The following is a 9,668-nucleotide window of genomic DNA, read 5'->3' on the forward strand; positions in this document are numbered from 1 at the left end:
TTATCGTTCCTCTTACATATTCGATCGCATCACTTGCTGTTTTGTGGGCAATTTGGTTTCTATACTAGGAGGAGAGGAAGGGGGGGCATAAAATAAAAAAAAATGAAATTTGACTTCAGTGGCTATAATAGGAGTTTGGCCAACATTGATGAGAGCAGAGAAATCAGCAGCCGGTATGCTCTGAATCTCCAAGTCATGCATTTGCAAACACAAGAGGTTCGAGTGGTGGCATACGCATCCCGCTCTTGTCAGGCAGTGACTAAAGATGCATGCCTCTGCAAATTCATCAATCAGTCTGCTATGGCCACTGTGTTCTTTGCAACTTTGTAAAAATACAAAACAAAGAGGCTGGAGACTTGTGCACGGTTTTTCTCCACTCCTACACTGGTCAATTTCTCCTTCTTCAGGAGCTAACCAGTATCTACCTTAGGGGGGGCCTAAATCTCCTGACAAAAATAAGCTGTTTGGCAGTTTCTTTTATTTAGAGCCTAAAGCTGGTCAAAGATAGAGTTTTTCACCAAGTCTGATTATTAGCCAGTTTCTACCATTATCTTCCCTTCACATTACATGTTGCCTTTGATTAAAAAAAAAGGAGCATATTGTAGTCGATAACTAGAATCCCTAGGGGAAAAAAGTATCATAATGATAAAGTTTTTGCACAAAATATTAGATTTACAGTAAGCAAAAAGATTTGTTTTCTTATAACTTCTAAATTATTGGCATAGGGTTTATGAAGAAGCAAAAGGTTTCAATTGTATTAGCTTAATTGCATATAAGTCTATGGATGCCTTACAGGGGTTTTCCAACAATACTTTAATGTCTATTCCTAATTCTGCTCCATATGTCCTACTTACCAACATCATATTGTGGTTTTCTAATAATCGGAATTCTCCCTGTAAAAACAAAAAAAAATCTTCCCAGGTCCCTGGTCCTAATGCTAACCTCTACTGTTCCTGGCAATAGACCAAAAAATTGTGGCCCTGCTTTAGTAAATTTCCCTAAAAGCACTAAGTGGAAGACCAACAGAAAAGAATGTGTGGGAACATTAAAATATATAAATCTTTATTATTACATACTCATAGAAAAATATATTTCAACATCACAGACACAAATGAAAGTAGTGGGTGAGCCAAATAAATTTATGTGGGCACAAGAAAGAGTATGATATTCGCAAAGTTATATGTATGTATAGAAATAATTTATGTGGCATACATAGAAATTACATCAGCAGATAAAGGGAATTGGTACATATATAGAAAAGATCATGATACAAATTTATGGTGCCAACAACAATAGTAAACCCCATTACCTTACATAATATAAAATGTATATCAGAATGAGGGCATAATAGGACTCACCCACCAAACACCCGACGAACGTTTCACCTAAGCTTCATCATGTGTTCCTGGAATTAGTGCAGCCATTTTGTGAAGACCTTACCTCTATAGATGAAACACCACCACAGATGGAAGTGATTGGCTTCATTAGCCATGGGATCATATGATGATACAGCAGATGACAAGAGCAGCAGGAAGGGACAATTTCACTTTAGGAGACTACTTTTGTTGAAAAAAACAAGAGCGAGAGCTGTCATATTTTTGATACATTAATTATGTAAAATTTCAGACTAAGAGATAATTTTAATGACTATAGTGAATAGGGGATGGATGAGCCACATACAGTTACCTCCATGGCAGAGAATCTGCTTAGAAATTAAACATTTCAGTGCTGGTCATGTAGTTCTACGTCATCTGGAACACCACAGGTCATTTTACATTGTTTGGTGAGTAAATAGAATATTGACTTATTGCGGTTGCTTTATGTCTAATGCATATAAAGAGCTATTTATTAGAAAATAATGAGTTACCTGAACACTGTTAAGTTCCCCATATAGTTTGGATAGCTGTTGGCCAAACAATAGTTCAGCTGACAGCTATCTCTCCTGACTTTCACATACACAGAAATGCTCAGCTGTTGTGTTCTCTTTGAGTGAGGCACTGCCAGACATCTCTGGCAGTGACTTATCTCCTAGAGAATAAAAGGATTGGCAGACTGAAGTTAGAAATTCCTGATCCTTATGTCTCTCAATGTGATTTGTTGGGGGATAGTCAGGAGGCTCACATACACATTAGCCTGTCAGCCGAACTTGTTGATATCGGTGGGTTCAGCCAACTTTAGTCTAATGTGTATGGGGGACTTTAAATTGAATCACTGGAGTTCTACTTATATTCAAGGCTTTCATCTAATGTGTATGCGATCTCTCAACCCTTCCCTAACAGATAATATTATGGGAAAGATGGAACCAGCCTGTTGAATTTCAATGGCCGATCCTTTTATTTATCAGGGACCCCATAGATCAGCTGATTAATGGGAAATTAAGCTCTATTGCTTACCAGATACAGCTCTGTCTGTTTTGTCAGGTTCATGCCTGACACTGCAGCTCACTCCCATTCACTTGACTAGTACTGAGCTGCAAAGAAAAGAACAGCATTACCATGCCTAGCCACTAGAAAGAGTATTGAGGTATGCCTGTAAAACAGTAAAAACAATCTGGCAAGTGCAGCAGCCCACTCAATTAGGTGATCACTTGGGTTAAGAAAAAGCCATTAATATCCAAGTTCTGGAGAACGTCTATAAATATACCATTGCATGAATTGTGGTCCAGTTAAAGTGACTTTACAGCTACATAGTACTTAAGAAATATTTTTGAAATAAGAAAGTCAAGGCTGTTAAGAAATTATTTCTACAACTCATATTTCATGGAAACCTCAGCTTGACCACAAAGGATCTAGACTAACAAGTTCCATTGACAAGGCTTGATTTAGAGTCACAAGTGGGAGAAGGACAAGTCTATTCAAATAATTGGTGCAATGAAGGGAAAACTTTACCTTTCACATAAATCTTTATAATAATAATTTTATTATAATATTTTATTATTTCTGTAGCATCAGCATAATGTAAAGAGATTACAGAATAACAATAGTCATATAAATTAACAGATATTAGGAGGAGCGAGGGCCCTGCTCACAAGCTTATAATCTATGAGGAAATAGGGGCGATATGAAAGATGGATGGTAAAAATTGCTTGTATTGTATGGTCCTCAATAATATACTCACTATTAAAATATAATAAATTCATCCAGTCCTTAGTTGATTATATAGTAAATATACTAAAATAGATAAAATTCATTTTGTCTGGATCAATTCCTGAAAGATATTTCTCACCAGTTCATTAAACCAACATTGTCTTTTTTAGTGACCTAAGGCTAACATCCTCAATAATCTAAACTTCCCACTCCCGTTTCCAAGACTTCTTTTGTGCTGTGCCAATTCTCTAGAATGAACTGCCTCAGATAATTCAATTAATTTCCAATACCCACAGTATTGAGCATGCCCCAAAAATGCATTTCTTTCGACTGGCCTATCACTTCACTTCATTTACCTATTTCACGTTTTGCCCTTCCAACATTTTCCTCCAAATCTGGGGTCTCATAGGATCTGTTATACACCTCCATGCACTTTACAACACTCTGTATCTGTACTTACAGTATACAGATACTGGCTGGTGACCGGTTCATGCAGCGTTATGTGAATACCCTATTTATTACACTGATGGCTGACCGTACAATACAAGCACTTCTTACCATTCACGTTTCGTGTCTCCCCTATTTCCTCATAGATTGTAGCTTGTGAGCAGGAACCTCACTTCTCTTGGCATCTGTTGAACTATGTGTTACTCTGTAATGTCTGATATTGTCTGTACAAGTCCTCAGTAATGTAAAGTGCTGGGGAATATGTTGGCGCTCTAGAAATAAAATTATTATTATTATTTACGAGTGCACAGGTTGCCCTGGACCTACATTAAAAGCATGATAGTCCAGCTTTAGGCTAGGTTCAGATGGCCGTACTAAACCTTGGAGCAGTCATATTCGCAAATTGCGAGTTCTTAAGGGAACAGTCATGATGGACCATCTCCTCATACTCTGTGTTGTGTATAATAAAGAGTACAAGTAGGGTTGCCATCAACATATTACTCAAAAGGGTAACAAAATATTGTAAAGAGATTCCAGAACAGGTCAAAGAAAACTCAGAGAATCTATTGGGTCAATGAAACAGGATCACAGAGAGCAAGTAGTTAGATCAAAGATGGGGCGCTCATTTTTATTCCAGGGCAAAATTCATTTTTTTTTTTATTTGTGCCCAGATTAATTCTTTGATCTATTGTTTAGAGTTTCCCTTAAATTGAGCAACAATTTTATAGTCTTATGAGCTCAGATAATCTTTTTCATAGACAGCTTGGAATACATATTGCCATATAGCATTTATTTATTGACTCAAGTAACTTAATGTTTTAAAATGCAATCTATGCGGAATATGAAGAACAGCTTAGAGGATCAAATATGGGACCACATGGTTGATACTCTGAATATCAGAAATGAGCTGTCAATGTAGGAATACTATAGATCAATATTACTGTGTTCTTTTAACCTCCCTCTGCTATGAAATGGCAAATGTGATTTTTTCAGATTCAAGGTGCTTCGTAAACCACGCTCATTTTTTTCTCACTGGAGAGAAGTTAGTTTATTATTCTTTCATTCATGTGCATATGATGGGAGACTCTATTTATAAGGGTGAAGATTTACAGAAAATCTATCCCATTCTTCAGAATCAATGGAGAAAATTATTTTTAAAGGTTTGCTCATCTCGAGCTGTAACCTATAATAACCAATAAGACAAGAACACCCTGAACTTGATAAAGCTTCACGCTGATTGGTTGCTGTGGGTTATTACAGATTAATATGATAATTTGTGTAGAAAATGTAGAATCATTGTCAGTAGTGAATTACTATTTTAAGAATGAGTCTTTCACCCTTCAGAGAACTGATTTTATTTTTTAACATCAACACATATATTTAATACATTTCAGCAACTTTTGCAATCTGCTTAAATTAAAAACGAGAAACTAATATGTGAATACTGAAACAATTCTACACAGATAAATTCAAGCATTTCTGCTTTAACCGAAGGAATCTGGTTCACTTGCATCTGTCAAACCATATATATGAGTGATATAATATTATTATTTTTTTATTCAATTTTTTAAAATTATTTTAAGGTTATCATATGTACAGCCTTTTATAAATATTTCATCCATGTAGGAGCAATAGATGTAAAGCATGGCTATGGTATCTTACTGTGACACTAGCATAACTAAAATAATAATTAGAACAATTCTTTATGTCAATATTAGTTTCAAACAATTGCTTCGTTATAAATAATTATAATACTGCAATCAGTTTTACACATTCATAATTGTCTACCAGAAATTCACTACCATTTTGCCTATTGTTCCATCAAGGGGAATTATCAATCACAAATTGTCCCATTGTGGAATAGACGACCGTAAGAACAAACAACCAAAATTTTAAAGATGCATAATCCATATTTCTAAAGACCCACAGGATTTATATTGATTTTATCTAATCGTTTTTGGTGTCATAGATGAAGCAAAAATAGCAACAAAGGTTCAAAACTCATCTTCATTTGTGAACCATTGATATATTCATAGCAAAACAAAGCGTGATTAGTATCTTCAGAACCAACATATTTCATTCTAGAAGTAAAAAATATTGCGTTTATGATAACTTTTAATACGGAACACTCAACAACTTAAGTTCCATATTAAAAAAAAAAAGAAGGCAGAGATCTAAAGCCAATGACTGCCATTACAAGGTGTATTACAACATAATTATCCACCTCATTTATTACAAGTGTTGGAACACATGAGGGTAATTAGTGAAATAGTTAACCATTTATGTCCCTCCTTCAAAAACTTCAAGAAAATACTTAGAACTTTGTTTCTCCTCCAGTTCTGAAACTATTTTTCTAAGCTTTCTAGAAAAATAAAAGGCATGAATATTAATTGGAAGAAGAACCCCTCCTGCTTACACGTTGGTTGATCTTACCTTATTCCCTATATAAAACTACCATTTAATCAGCATTTCTGATGACAAGGCAAAATTTACCTCTATAAACTCCATGCTGTGTATGCTGGGACATAAAGTATATGGTTGGCATTTTACAAGTAGGAAGCAACCAGTGGTGGTGCACTTTGATTAGGTGTGTATTATTCATTTACATGAATTCTTAAAAAAAAGTTTTGTTTGAAGCTTGCAAATCACAGCAAGGACTCAAGGTGAATAAAACATTATGTGTGAGATGAGTGCAAGCACTGCTCCATCCTGCAGTTCTTATGAGGGGAGATAACTTTTCATCTACTGACTTGTAACTTATTTTTAAGGGATAAAGTTAATGCTATATAATCCAGTAGCTATATGTTTGATATTGCATGCCTGTGTGATATATATATATATATATATATATATATGTGTTGGTGTGTGTGTATAATATATATGTGTGGATATGTGTCTATATATATATAGACACATATGTATAATATGTGTGTGTATATGTTATATATATACATATATATGTGTGTTGTACATATATATATGTGTGTGTGTTTTAGGCCCTGCATTAATTTTTATTTTCTCGTTATTGTTTTTTATATTAGAGAGTTATAATTTTACTTGATTGTATAATGACAGATTACATAAACATTGTACATTTTTCATTTATTCAGATAATTTTTTTTATTATATTTCAGTATTTTTTAATGAATGATACATTAATATATTTGCTTTTTTAAACAGACAAACATAAACTATATATACATGTACATAGATATTTTTTCTTATATGAGAGATATATATTTATATATATGTATATAGATATTTTCTTATATAGAGAAATATATATATTTATATATTTGCACATATATACATATATATATACAAAGATTTATATATATATATATATATATTTATATATATATATATATATATATATATATGTATATATATATATATATATATATATATATATATATATATATATATATCATAAATTGTGTGAATTCCCCATAAACACAAGTAGATATATGCTGTATATAAATTTCCTATTTATAGATTTATAGGAGACAATTTACAGATACTTTTGTCTCTGTAATTGTTTATAGTCTTGGGAGTGATTCCATTTAATTATCAAAATGTAAGTTTTTTTTATCTAAGTATGTGTATTTCTACCTGCAAGCAAAGATGTTTCTGTTGTCCAAACACTATGTTAATTATATTAATTGCTGACTCTTCTCTTTTTAACAAGCCTAGTTTAATTTAATTATTTACCATCATATTCTGGAATAAAATATTCAACGATTATTTAAGTCATTAACAATTGCAAAAAAAACATAAAACATCCCACTTTTCTAAATAAAATTCAACAATTGTGTCTGCTTGATTGAAATTATATTGCTAAAAAGCATTTTAAATATGTTTTTATCTTTTTTTTAAAGTAAGAAATACAAGAAAAATTCTGTATTACTTTTCCCATAAATTAAATAAAGTACATTTGTAAAAAAAAAAAGAAGCTTCTCTGTGAATACATACGATGACACTAAGACACAATTGTGGCTTTCTATTTTAAAACACATGTTGAAGAACAAAAAGGGAAAGCCTTTTGCCCTTTAGCCTTTCTAGCCAAATAATGGTCTTTTCTGTCTCCGTGCATTTTTATTGTTTGTAAAAACATTTTGCATTCTCAACTGGGCATTTTTAAAGTGAATACACCAGACGCCCTGCCATAAGTCAAAGAAATAAAAATGTATGAGCTAACACCAAAGACTTCTATAGTGATAACCCAGATCAAACATGCAGTCCTCTAAAAAAGAAATCTAGAAATCCGTTTCAATGTGAATAGTAATTTGAGATATATATATATATTCATTTAACTTACTTGTATTAAACTCGCTGTGCTTTGATGTTTTAAACCTTTTTTCATATGATACATCCTTGATTCTACGTCGTAGCTATAACTTTTCTGGGAAATACAATTGAAGTTCAATTTCTGCAGGAGTCCAGCAAAGTGGTAAAATTTCATTTTTCATCCTATATTTAATAAAAACTTTAAATTGGTTATTTAAAAAAAATTTACTTTTATCCATTTGTCAAGACATTTGAAAAGATAATACAAAGATCTTATTTTAACATTGAATAAATACATAGTTTATGACTAATGCGTGTCTCATAATTATGTAATATATCTTTTTATTAAATTCATTTATTGTTCAGCTAATTAAAATGATATATCAATGTGCATAGATAGAAATATATACATGGATAGAATATCAATACAAAAAAAAAATAGTGAAACAAATACATAGATTGTAAATAAATAGATTAATCTATCGATCTATTATTCCAAGACTCTTTTTAATTGGAGCAAAGTATATCTTGGTACTATACTTTCCCAAGTAATTTGAGACATAGGCACAAAGGTGAGGCTTTAGCATAGTGCCCCATAAAGGAGGTTGGCTTGTCTCTGGCAGATAGGTATATACACTTTGGTTAAATTCTGCACTAAGAAAGGAAGAATGTCACATTCTGTTGCATGTTGATTGTATAGATCTATGGATAGATAGATAAAATACATAGATAGAATACATAGATAGATAGAATAGATAGATAATAAATAGATATGTGGATAGAATACATAAATAGAGTAGATAGATATAATACATAAACAGAATAGATAGAATACATATATAAAATAGATAGAAGACATAAATAGAATATATAGATAAATACATAAATAGAATACATAATGAGAATAGATAGAATACATAAATAGAATAGAGATATAGATTACATAAATAGATAGATAATATACATATAATAGATAGATAGATAGAGAGAATACATAAGTAGAATAGATAGATAGAATACATAAATAGATAGATATATAAATAGATAGAATACATAAGTAGAATAGATATATAGATAGATAGAATACATAAGTAGAATAGATAGAATGCATGAATAAAATAGATAGATCGATAGATAGATAGAATACATAAGTAGGATAGATAGATAGATAGATAGATAGATAGATAGATAGATAGAGAGACAGAATCCACAAAACATGGCAGCATTCCTCCAATAAGTGAAAAAAATAAGGTACCTTTATTAGTCCGTATTCAATCGTTATTGGATATGCACCAATAAAGGTTACTAATTTTTTCACTTATTGAAGGAGTGCTGCCGTTTTTTGCATATTATCTACTATATACCTGGTTGAGATGAAATTTGGATTTGCACGCTTAGACTGAGCCGGTGCTGCTTCTATTTTTCCACAGACATGCAGATAGATAGATAGATAGATAGATAGATAGATAGATAGATAAGTAGAATTAAAAGATTTAGAAAAATAAGAGAGCTAGATTTACAGTAACTATATAGGTAGTGTATAAGATTAATTTATATATATTTTTATATATATAAAGAAATAAAGAGAAACGATATACTAAGAGTATAGGATAGACAGATATTAATATATGAGATAGATAGATAGATAAATGGATAGATAGATAGATAGATAGATAGATAGATAGATAGATAGATAGATAAATGGATAGATAGATGAATCTTCAATTTGTTTGGAATTGATAAAATTCTTGAATAATAATATGTATAGGAAAATTCCTCCTATGAAATATGATTTCTGATTTGTGTTTGTGTCCAACATGAAATAAGGGGAATAAATGAGATAGATGA

Source organism: Phyllobates terribilis, unplaced genomic scaffold (assembly GCF_046119375.1).
Source record: "Phyllobates terribilis strain yellow unplaced genomic scaffold, ASM4611937v1 Scaffold_7__3_contigs__length_470593459, whole genome shotgun sequence".
NCBI classification, from domain to species: domain Eukaryota; kingdom Metazoa; phylum Chordata; class Amphibia; order Anura; family Dendrobatidae; genus Phyllobates; species Phyllobates terribilis.